This window comes from Pholis gunnellus, assembly GCF_910591455.1.
Source record: "Pholis gunnellus genome assembly, chromosome: 8".
Lineage (NCBI taxonomy): Eukaryota > Metazoa > Chordata > Actinopteri > Perciformes > Pholidae > Pholis > Pholis gunnellus.
The window spans coordinates 19,663,741-19,675,262 of NC_136534.1; positions in this window are offsets into that span (position 1 = coordinate 19,663,741).

The following is an 11,522-nucleotide window of genomic DNA, read 5'->3' on the forward strand; positions in this document are numbered from 1 at the left end:
TTGCATACATTTTGGATTTAACCTTATTGCTAATTATATTATATTGCCACTCCCACTTTGCATTTCAACTGCTGCAAAGGGTTAGGGTTTGCATTGGGATTAATAACGTTTTATCTGCCTTATTGAAACATTATGAATAATTAAATTGACATTTTCTTGGACAGTTAGCTGATATCTTTGACATCTTTGTCCATGACTGTTCATGGACATATTTTATAATATCATCTTACATCATTATTCTAATTTAATTGTTTTAGTTTTTTTAACCTATAGTTTAAAATATCTCAATTATTCTTCATAATCATTCTTGTCATAATTCTGTCACCTCCTATTCTTTTATTTGTTCATCAGTTAACTTGTTAACAGCTTCACCACTAGATGGCATGTAAGTTCTATGTTGCCTTTTCAGCATATTTCTATGCCAAATTGAGCTTTTAACATAGTTATTCACACATATGGAACCTTGTCACTTTGAAGGGGTAAATATGGCATCAGATATAGCAACACAGAGATTGATACTGTTGTAAGCATTGATACCCTTAAAGTTTCCGGTTTAGCCAAGTAAGGCAGTACGAAATAGAGCAATGGTCCCTCGTAACCGCATTGATATATACAGTAATGCTGTCTGTGAGATATTAAAGTTCTTCTTCATGTATTCACTGTCGCACTGCTCCAGTTTTGCTGTAGGTAATGAGAGTGGTGATTCTAATTCCTTTCTGTCCATGATCTTGATCTAATTAAAGACCTCATCCCTGCCACCTCATTTTCATAAGCTGTTCCCTTCAATTACATCTGACAAGTGAGCACAGACACACATTAACCTCCTGCATGAAGAGGTACTGTGCTTCCCTCATCTCTCTGCAATATTGAAATCACAGAGAGGGCAATTCAAAGGTACTTCCACCTCCTTGAATACACATTTTTGTAAAACACGTGAGTGGATGGCAGTGCACGGTATTAACCACCTTCAATATATTCTAGTTCTCTGATACAGTGACGATATAGTGTTCTGCAGTGTTTCTTGGCAGTTAACGATTGTCTCCATAATGCTTTGCTTTGCCTTCCACAAAGTGCAAGATAAGCCAATCAGTCTGGAGAAATATGAATACTGAAATAAATGTGGAGCTCATACAAGATTGATTTACTTTGCTAATATCAAAATGTACATAACATCTTGCACAGATGTGTCAGTGACTGCAAAGTGTAAAAACAAAGTGACGTGTTTATGGGCTCTTGAAAAAAAATAAGTAAAATACGAAAAAACTTAATAGTTTGTCATTTTGTGAAATATGCTTATTTGCTTTTCTTTATGAGCATTGCCGCTGCACTTGGCTTCTGTTTGCCCTGAAATATTTCTAAATAACATTTATTTTCACAATCAACACTTGAAATGACAAGGTAGTACACAATGTAAACCAGACTTTGGTTTACATTTTGACCTCTTTACTTAAATATTTGAAATATTTAATTCCCCTTGAAAATGCAAAAAAAACACATGTCTGTTACCATAGTCTATAATAATTGACTTTGCTACAGATTATCAGCAGCACAAATTGAAAGACATGGCGATGTTGACTAATATTTCCTGGAGCTAATGCGAAGGAGTTCTATTAAATAACTCTCAAATATCTTGTCTGTTTTCACTCACATTTCAATTTATCTTCCTTTTCTTCTCTCTTAACTAATTATTATGTTTTAGGAGTAGTAACCGAACCCCTGTACTACTCTATATTAAAATGTAACTTCACCCCCAGGTCTGAGCCTGAGCAATGAAACCACGCCCACTACCATTTGACTAAAGCATTGATGCATCGATGACAAATATGACAGCTACAGTAGCATGGAAAATAGCAACATGGCATGGGTGATTGCATTTTGATGAATGTACTGTTTAACATGACAAGAATTTACCCTGCGGTCCTCCGCTTCACTCCTTCACTCCTTCACTACTTTGCCGGGAGAAGAGTGGGCACCGGCTTTGGAAACAAACAGGGACCCATTGCTGCCTTTGGCCCCAAGCCCGTAGTTACAGTGATATTCTGCAACAAGTGTAACATTAGCATGAAACATGGTGGCATTAGCAAGCTAACATTAGCTAGCTAACTAGCCAGACACTAAATGAGAAAAATGAAACAACTTAATGCTTCATAGGCGCACCCTTTTATCTTTTATCTACTCTTTTATTTAATGACGTAGATTATTTCCTAAAGGTTGAGATTAGGGGATATTCAAAACAGTAGATGGCGTTTTAATCCATTTTTTATGAATTTTGTAAGAAATGTCCATACAAACATCAGCATTGATGTGTTTCATCACAGTACGGTCATATCATTAATTAATAGTTTGGAAAACACCTTTTATAGTGCAGTTACTCTTTAAAATAAGACCATCTATTGCATGTAATGTGATGGCATATGAATAAACGAAACTGGTTCATAACAAAACATTTTAATATATATAAAATGTCCACAAGGAAGGAGGATAGAAACACAGTTTGTGTTGGCAGATTTTATTTTCTTCTTCACCTCCACCCTATGAAGTTTGATAGCACTGGGGTCAGCTGTCATGAGCCGCTTCACTCTCCCAGACCTCCAGTAGGCTGGGGAGGTCCAAATCCCGGCTCAAATAGACACAAAGAAACAGTAGCCCACATCCCCCGCACCCCATACACATTATTTATGAATGGGAGTGGTGCCTTTCCCTGTCCTTTTGTAGTTTTGGAATGTGCAAGATGGATCGATTTAAGATGGGAACACAGATGGCTCTAAAGGCACAATGCAGTACACAACCACTCAGAGGAAAAGTGAGCTCTTGGGCAATTAGTGTCATTATGGCTGCTCATGTGCTTGGTGGGCTGGATAAACAGTGGCTGTGGCAGCAAATGGTTGGGCATGTGGATAGCATGGATAATGATGATCAGTGTTGCAGCAGAGCAACAGCACACTTAACCAGGTGATGGCCAGAATACAAAGGGTTTGTCTTGATCAGACATACCATAAGAGGCAGGCAGTACATCAGGTGCTATAGGGCTACAAATATGTCAATATTTTCAATTACTCTGCTTTCTGTTGTAGTTAATTAAATAATTGTTTAGTCTATAACATGTCAGAAAATAATAGGAAATGTCCAAAAGTGCTTGTTATTGCCTGAACAGCAGTCCAAACCCCAAAAATAATAACAAATCATATACAAGAGAGAAAAGCAGCAAATCCTCCCTCTTCAGTAAATTTGATTGATTTGCTTTTAATAACTTCGACCATTAATGGCTTTATATATATTTTTTAAAGCTATTTTAAATAACTGCCTATTCATTTTCCATTGATCAACTAATTATTTCAGTTCTAGTGTTAAAACATGATTTTAAGGGAACGAATGGATCTACTAATATTCATTTTTATACAATGCTTAAATTATAAGCATTGTATGAAAATAATTGTATAATAATAATCAACACTTCTACAAATGTGTGATTAGAGATAATACTGAATACTTAAGCTCTTAAGTGACACACAAGCACACACACACACATTGTAATTCCCTGCCAGCTACAGTGACACACATGACAACAAGGGCAGGTGCGGTTGTAAACAGGAGTGAGACAATAGTCTCACAGAGAAATCCAGCTCATATAGACCTCTGGGGAAACCCACACTCTAAGTTTGTTGTCATTGCCTTAAACCCAGTTGATACTCTGTTTACTCTACACACGTAAATGAGTGTGTGTGCGTGTGTGTGCACGCGCCTGTGTGGGAGTGTGACATCTACCATTCTCTTCTCATTGCCTAAGACACGAGTTATTGAGAAAACTAATGTCAGTTGAAGGGCGTTGTCTGTTTTGGTGTCTGCACTGAGGGTTAGTCTTTCCTCCCACTACTTGGAGCAAATCTAATTTGATTATGAGCACCAGTGAAGAACGGCATTGACGGGAAGAGTTTATTTGATAACATGGGACTAATGACAATAGAAAGATGAGAGGGAGTGAAATGGAGAGAAATAGAAATGGAGTGATATTGTGAGAGAGGGAGGGAGACACGTTGATAGAGGGAAAGAGAAACTCTTCCCATCGGGGATGAGGCTCTGGATCGGTGCCTGGTATGCCACTGCACTGTCATCTGTGAGCTGTCTTTGTACACGTGTGGAGGCCAGCATTTCCCAGGATCCTCGGCTGTTATCCCGACCCAACTCCTAGCATGTGGCCTCCTGCTCTCTCCTGTCTGTTCCTTTCGTCCCCGCTTCCCTCGACCTCCCTCCTCCTGCACCTCGAGGGTCTCTGTTCTATCCTTCCTCTCTCCTCTAATCCATACTCCTCCTTACCCTCATTTCAATCTTTCTCTCCTTATCTCTCTCTTCTTTCTTCTAGCCAAAGCGCAGCCAGAGGCTGGGCCTCAGCCACCTCCATGAAAACAGATGACAGTGGGGTTTTTTTTTTTTCCCCCCCCTCCCCACTGCCGCAGACCACCCTCCAGGAGAGGTCTGTCTGCCTGGGAGGAGAGGGGGAAATGAGAAGGATTGATTAATTTAAAATGCATGCTCTCCTCTTATTTCTTCAACGAGCCCCCCCTTCAGGAGGACATGCCTGCTCAATGAGAGATTGAGAGGAAGATCACGGGAGCCCATTCATCAAGCCACGTATTCCATTATAAATAATGTGTGTAATGTGCAAACAAGCCCCCAGTATTAGGGTTGTAGCCTTTAAACCAGGGCCGCTATCATGTGTTCTGTGAAGAGATTTTTCATGCTGGAATGGTGACAAGATCGATGAGTCAAAGCCAGGACAAACAGAGAGGGATTATTTTGTTGTTCTTAGAATCAAAACAGCTCCATTTTCTTTCATAATTAAAAAGTACTTTTTTTTTTAAAAAGCAGCCATGAATGAAAGGCCGATGATTGTCACAAAGCCACACAAATGTCCCTTATTTCATGTAAAAGATAATGATTCCATTCCGTAGTGTAAGTTTTGTTTGTGTAAAATCAAAATGAACTGAGAAATGATTTTCCTTTCCTGTCTTCAATTAGTATCATATTCAGTGTTGCTCCCCAAAATAACTGTAGTAACTGAAGTGGCATTCATAACACCCTGGACATCGAGTCTGATAACAGATCATACCAAAGATAGGGAAGAGATACACCCTGATGCTTTGTGACCACGTGCATTAGCACTTCAAGACCACATGTCATTCTCAAGTCAGATGCTAGGCCAGGGTGAACAAGCAGTCCTTTTATCACTAACTCAGTTATTCAATCATTTCAACCTCTTCATGCACCGAAGACTGTTCAGCTTGCTTACACCACTTAGCTGTGGAGAGGTGTGACTGGTTGCTGATACTTCAGTTGCCATCAAGTTCAAAATAGTTCATGGCCATAAAGTTTGGTGATGTTTAAGGTTATGTCCTTCCTCATGTTGCCGAATAAGACAGGCAAATGTCCCAAAACCATTTTAAGATGCTCTAACTCAGCGAATTAGAGGTTTAATTTTGGACCAAACCACAGTTGTTGATTGTTGGAACAGTGCGGAGACTAACCAAAGTAGGTGTTGATGAGTTCAATTTGGTTTATTCTGTCGAATCAAGTTTGTTTTGATGATCAGCAACGTAAAATAACTGTTGTCTGACTGGAATCTGGTGGCGTTGAGGTGAGCATCTTAATTGTATGTTTTGTACGTTAATAAATTCTAATATTGTCCAAATCCCTGTTGATTGTCTTTATTATGTATTCACTTCAGACATCATGCTGGAAAGGTGCAAATATTCCACCCAGGTTTCATGTTTAATGTCCAATGACACAAGCCATGATGTTAGTTTGTGTTAGTGGGCTTTTTGGGAAAGGGGCTCAATATTCACTCTTCTTTTATCGTTTTTTTTTGTCTTCACCAACTCTTGAGAGAAAGTGCTTCCTGAGTCTTTAGCTGCTAAACACTCCACCATATTCATTATTCCTTTGTCTGAAAAGATGCTGACAGCAACAAACGTCATATTAATATTGATAATATTGACTTTCCAAATTCCAAAATTGGTGGTAAACATATCAGTAAAATTCTACATGTGCCCCAGCACTCTTCCATTGCTCTCATCTTTACCCTGCGTGATAGTATTCCATAACCATGAAATGGCTGTTTCTATTTCAGTCCCATACCTCATGTGTGCTTGCCAGTGTATTATGCCCACAAACGAGCTACAGTATCATACAATGAACTGTTCAACTGTGTTCAATAGAGGAGCTTTCTCCCTCAGTATCACAGCCACTTGTTTCGCCAGTGAGAAGTCTTCATGAAGGATTGCAAGGACAATGAATAACTTGATTAGAGGACACATCACTTTGCATCACGCGTATGGAAGAAAGCAAGAACATGACCCAGCCAAAACCAATGTGGTTGGGCCCTTGTGGATTGTGTACTGTTTAGTAACAAGCCTGGACGTAACACTGACTCTCTACAAAGACCAAAGGTTTATCATGAGACGGCGCTTCAAAGATTTCTATGGGTCAGCAGGCGAAAAAGACTGAATGTGTTAGTTGTTGTCCGAGTGCATGAAGCATCTGAAACATCAAAGCTATTGACAGACATTTCCTGTCCCTCAGTTGTCTCTCTGTGGCAGATCTTGTCCCATACAGTAGCACTTCTATATGGTGCTTGCATGCTCTCCTTCCATACAGTGTGCACTGTATACAGTGCCAGTTCTGGTTATTTTAATCTCTTCCTTTCCATCGTATGCTGGAATAGATTCCAGCCCCCTGTGACTCTGTACGGGGGTAAACGGGATCTTAACTGCACACACTACCTCCTTATCTCTTGGTCAATGTTTGTCAAGGAATCCTCAGTGCTTATGCTGAGGTGCTGGGGTTAAATCTGCACAGAAATAATCCACTTAAGATGGTTGACTCTGGCAGCTCAGCAGGTGCACTTGAGTTTGAATCTGACTCATGACTTTCGCAGCATACTTACCTCTCCTCTGTTTTACCTCTATCTTCATTGTAGACCCTCTAGTGAAGCATGGCTGCCATAAAAATAATCATTAAGGAAAGATTATCTCCCTCTCACCTCTCTCCCCATTTCTCTCCATCTTTCATTGAGTTTGGAATGCACCAGTGCAATCTCCCCCACTGAGAATAGCACTTGTATTGGGTAATTTTGTCTTACATAAGGGAGACTATTGCACACAACAAGACATGTAAAAACAACATCAGGCAAGGCCAGAGGGAGAGAATGCAATCCTCAGCTATTTGTAACGGAGAACAGGGGAGGGGCAGAGGGGTGGAAGATGGATGTGATTTCACATTAATTGTGTGGGTTCACAGGAGCGTGCGTGTGTGTGTCCACATGGGGTGGGAGGTGTTAGTGGAATTTCTGAGAGCTATGCTGATTTTACAGGCACAGCAGGGATTGTGTGAGTGTTTTTGTGTGTGCACATGTAAGTCAGCATGAATGCATGTGTGGGTATGTGCCCACATGTGTATTGAGGAACATGTGATTTTGTAGCTACATGTGTGTATGTGTGTGTGTGTTTAAATGAGTTGTCATTTGTGTGTGTGTGTGCGTTGTGGGCCTCCACACTTGGCTGGGGGTAGTGAGTGGAATCTTCTGAGTGTGATGTTACATTTGCAGAGTCTAGAGCCAGAAACAGGCTGGTGAATCTTCCACAAGTCAGTTGCTGCACAACAATGTTTTTGCTGCAACGAGCAAAAACAAGCCACGCGGGGAGGTACATTAGCTTCATTAGCTTATAGACTAGCTGGTGAAGAAAAGTCAAACATCTACACCCAGACATTTTCAAAAACCAAACTGGAGAGTAAATATTGGACTTTATTTACATTAGTTAGGAAGCAAGAAAAATTCATGCTCTGTTTATGGAGGCCAGCCTTTTCAGATAGGTTGAATAGGCTTGCCTACAGCCAAGCCTAGGCTAATGTTTGTGCTAATGTAAGTACCCTTCTAAGATTTGTGGCACAGAAAATGTGTGCAACAGATGAGCAGTGTTAAACGTATGGGCTACTTTATTATTAATGCACACAAACTCAACAATGGCCAATAGAATAGTAAAGTTTGAAGAGCAATTTTTAGGTGCACCTGGTTCCGGAAGTTAAAGTCTCTTAAAAGTAGAAAGAAAAAGTATACCATTTGGAACAAAGGGTTTCCCAGTGTCACATGGATATTAGAGAGAGAGTAAGACCTGTTTGAACACTTGCTATAAGCAGCTTATAATATATATTTAAAACTATTGATGCCAAAAAAAAAGTATTTAAATTAAAATACAATCATGTGAATTCCATATCATTTGAATTGTGTGTTTTTATACAAATAATAACATAGATGACAATAACAAAATAAAACGATAACAATTTAAATTTTTGACGGTTTACACTAACTTTGGGATGGTTGAAATTATTTTTCTGGAGCAATGCTGAAAGAAGTCTGGCTTGCTGTCATTTATAGTTATATAATCTTTTTTATAATTATAATATATTCTTAGACAGAAAATCAGAATCGGCAAAAATCGGAATCGGCTGGTCAGACTTTAAACCATTGGAAATCAGAATGGGCCAAGAAATTTGCAACTGGTGCATCTCTACTATTAAGTATGCCAGAAAAAAAATTGGAATGTCCCAATACATAGTATATCGAGGCAGTACAAATAGAAAGTACCAGGATGTTCTGCATTTTGCAGGATGCAAGCAAGCATGCTTTTCTATTCTGACCAATCCTCTCTGTGGGGCGGACATATGAGCAAGGAGGTCAAGTTTCATTGTTCAACGTTGTAATGAAGTAGGTTGTCCAAATTGGATGGATACTGCGTGCAACAGTACGTACTTTGTAAGGGCAGCTACAGTATGTACTAAAAGTAATAAAGTATGTGATTTGGAATGCAGGGAGTATTTTGAGATTCCCAGTGTAAAACACAGAGCTGCCAGCTTAGTATCATGCTGCTCATCAGCTGGTTCAAAGATAAACAGAAAGAAACAATCATTATATTAAGAAAACTAGAACAGAGACTTCTGAGCAAGACCTTCCAACTGTTTATCTATGACAGGTTATGTAACAAGGTTATTTGACATGGTATGTGGTTGATATACTTGGCTAGATAGAGGATCTTCGTTTTTGCCTGATCTTGTTGTTATCATTTAATAACACATTTTCACATATCCACCCACATTAGAAAGAAAGGATGACATGGCCCTTTTAATGCCATGTGGGTGGGATTTGTCATATGTGGGTTGTAACTCAATTAAGTATAGTTTTATATAATATATTACCATATAGCTTAACTCTTGCTGACATTTCAAGCTGGATCAGCCACAACACAAAAATCTACTTACCCAGGTGGACTTAAATAGTTTTTGTGCCATTAAACACTGACACATTTTTGGACTTTGACGCCTCTGACACTGGCCTGGGAGATATTCTGTTCCTCTAACACCCATAAAAGGGCTATTCTGGACTCTAAACATTGCTGCGTAACCGAACTACAGGGAACATGGAGTCATTCCTGGAGTTACAATTTATAAACTAAGCTTGCCTGGTATTTTAGAAAACTGAAATCAACCCAACCCTTAAAGTTTAGCCTTTTTTAGCTAACAATTAGCATTCTTCTACACATACATACGGTTGAGTATAACGTTGGTGTTGCTGCAAATGCCAGATCCCAACTTTAATCTCTTGATTTCAAAAAGCTATGTTGTTGCTTTGGATCAAACTCATCCAACTGTGCATGGTGTAATATTTCAGGGCTGGCATAATCTGTCAGCATTCCCTTTAGATTCAACCTGCTGTCTCATGAGATGATTGCAACAAAGGTTCAACCCTGCTCCCTGAGAAATTATGAAAGCCAATTACAATTGATCATGTTTTCACTTTGTCGTTCCCCTCTCATACCCTCCGTCTCTCTGTTCATCCTCCTATCACACAACTGCCTTTTCTCACCCAGCGTTTATCTCACTGTCCAAGCCAGAGATGGATCAAAATGCCCAGCCCTACATGCATAATCACACAACACTGACCTGCATTCCCCTCTTTTTCCTTTTGCTTCCTCTGCTTCACTGTTCCTCTGTCACTGCCGCCCCACCCCTTAATTTCCTCTCTCTCTCTCTCTCTCTCTCTCTCTCTCTCTCTGTCCTCCCTCCAGCTGCCCTTCTCCTCAAATTGAACCCAACACATAAGGTGGCTCTGTGACTTTTTTTCGTGTTGCTTTGTGTGTAATCACCACATTCCGAGGACTTCACCTATTTCTCAGGATCTCAATTTTGTGAAAACACTTGTATGCAGGGTGGGTGTTTCCAAGGTTACCGCAGAGGCACTAAATAACTGTGACAGCTGTGGCTGGGGACTCTAGTCAAGCAAAACGATACCGCCATAGATACACAGTACTAGTAAACAACATTTATTCCCCCGCTCTAAAAACAAACCAATTATTGTTATGAACTCAAACAGACATAAATGTGAGCCCGATTCCTTTGACAGGTCAGAGCTTGTGTCATGTGTGCGAGCAGTGTAACAGGAGGGTATTAAATAAACTGCACTATCGCAAGATTAGTGGGATGCCAGCCACTGGCCGCAAACGGCAGCTCTTCAGGAAGAGACCCAAAACATAGTCAGAGCAAACGCCACTACAAATCTGTCATTGCATTACATCCACTTTACTGAGAGGTTAGTGGCAGAGGAGAATGCCTAGATTGTAATCTCCACAGTAGTGTGTCTCTGGCCATCTGTGCCGCAGTGTTACTGTGTGTGTGTGTCTAGCGGTCTGCGTGATGTCTGTTCTGTGACCGTGCGGCTGGTGCCGCATTCATCTTTCAGTCACCCAAAAGCAGATGTCACCAGGACGATGGGGAGCGGCAGATTGCCGTGGCGACCGACCGGTGGCAGGTTGAAGGTGTCTCCGCCCTGCGGTGCCCAGCAGATGGAAGCTGAGGTCATTATCTGCTGCTCTGTTCATCTCCTTACCCCCCCCCCCCCCCACACCCCCGTGCCCTCTCTCTCTCTCTCTCTCTCTCTCTCTCTCATACTGCGTCACCATACTGCAAAGACGTATCAGACCCATTCCTGTGTCATTGGCATTAAATGCAAACACATTAGTAAGTGCTTGACATCACGCAAACACATCATGCAACTTAAACTGTTTGTCCTGCTGTCAATTAAATCTCATTATCACGGTCTTCTCCGTGGGTGTGATGAATGTTTCCTGGTGCACAGAGGCCAAGCATCGCAACCCTGATACCAGTGATGGAAAATGGAGGCACAGCAGTAGCCCGAAGTGTTCTCTGCCCCCCCCCCCCCCCCCCCCACCATTTGTAGAGCCACTCCATTTCCTCATAAAACAACAAAAGCAGAGAAAAGAACAGCGATTAGTGGCCGTTCAGAACAAATAAACCAAGTCAACAACTACAGGCAGAAAGTAGGGCAGCCTGGAAAGAAGCACTCTGCCACAGCAGGCAGCAATTCCTGGTTTATGTTGCCAGAATCCTTCTATAATAAGCTGTGCAGGCAGTATGGAGGACATGAGTAAATCCATGTTTACATGCTCCATGTCATG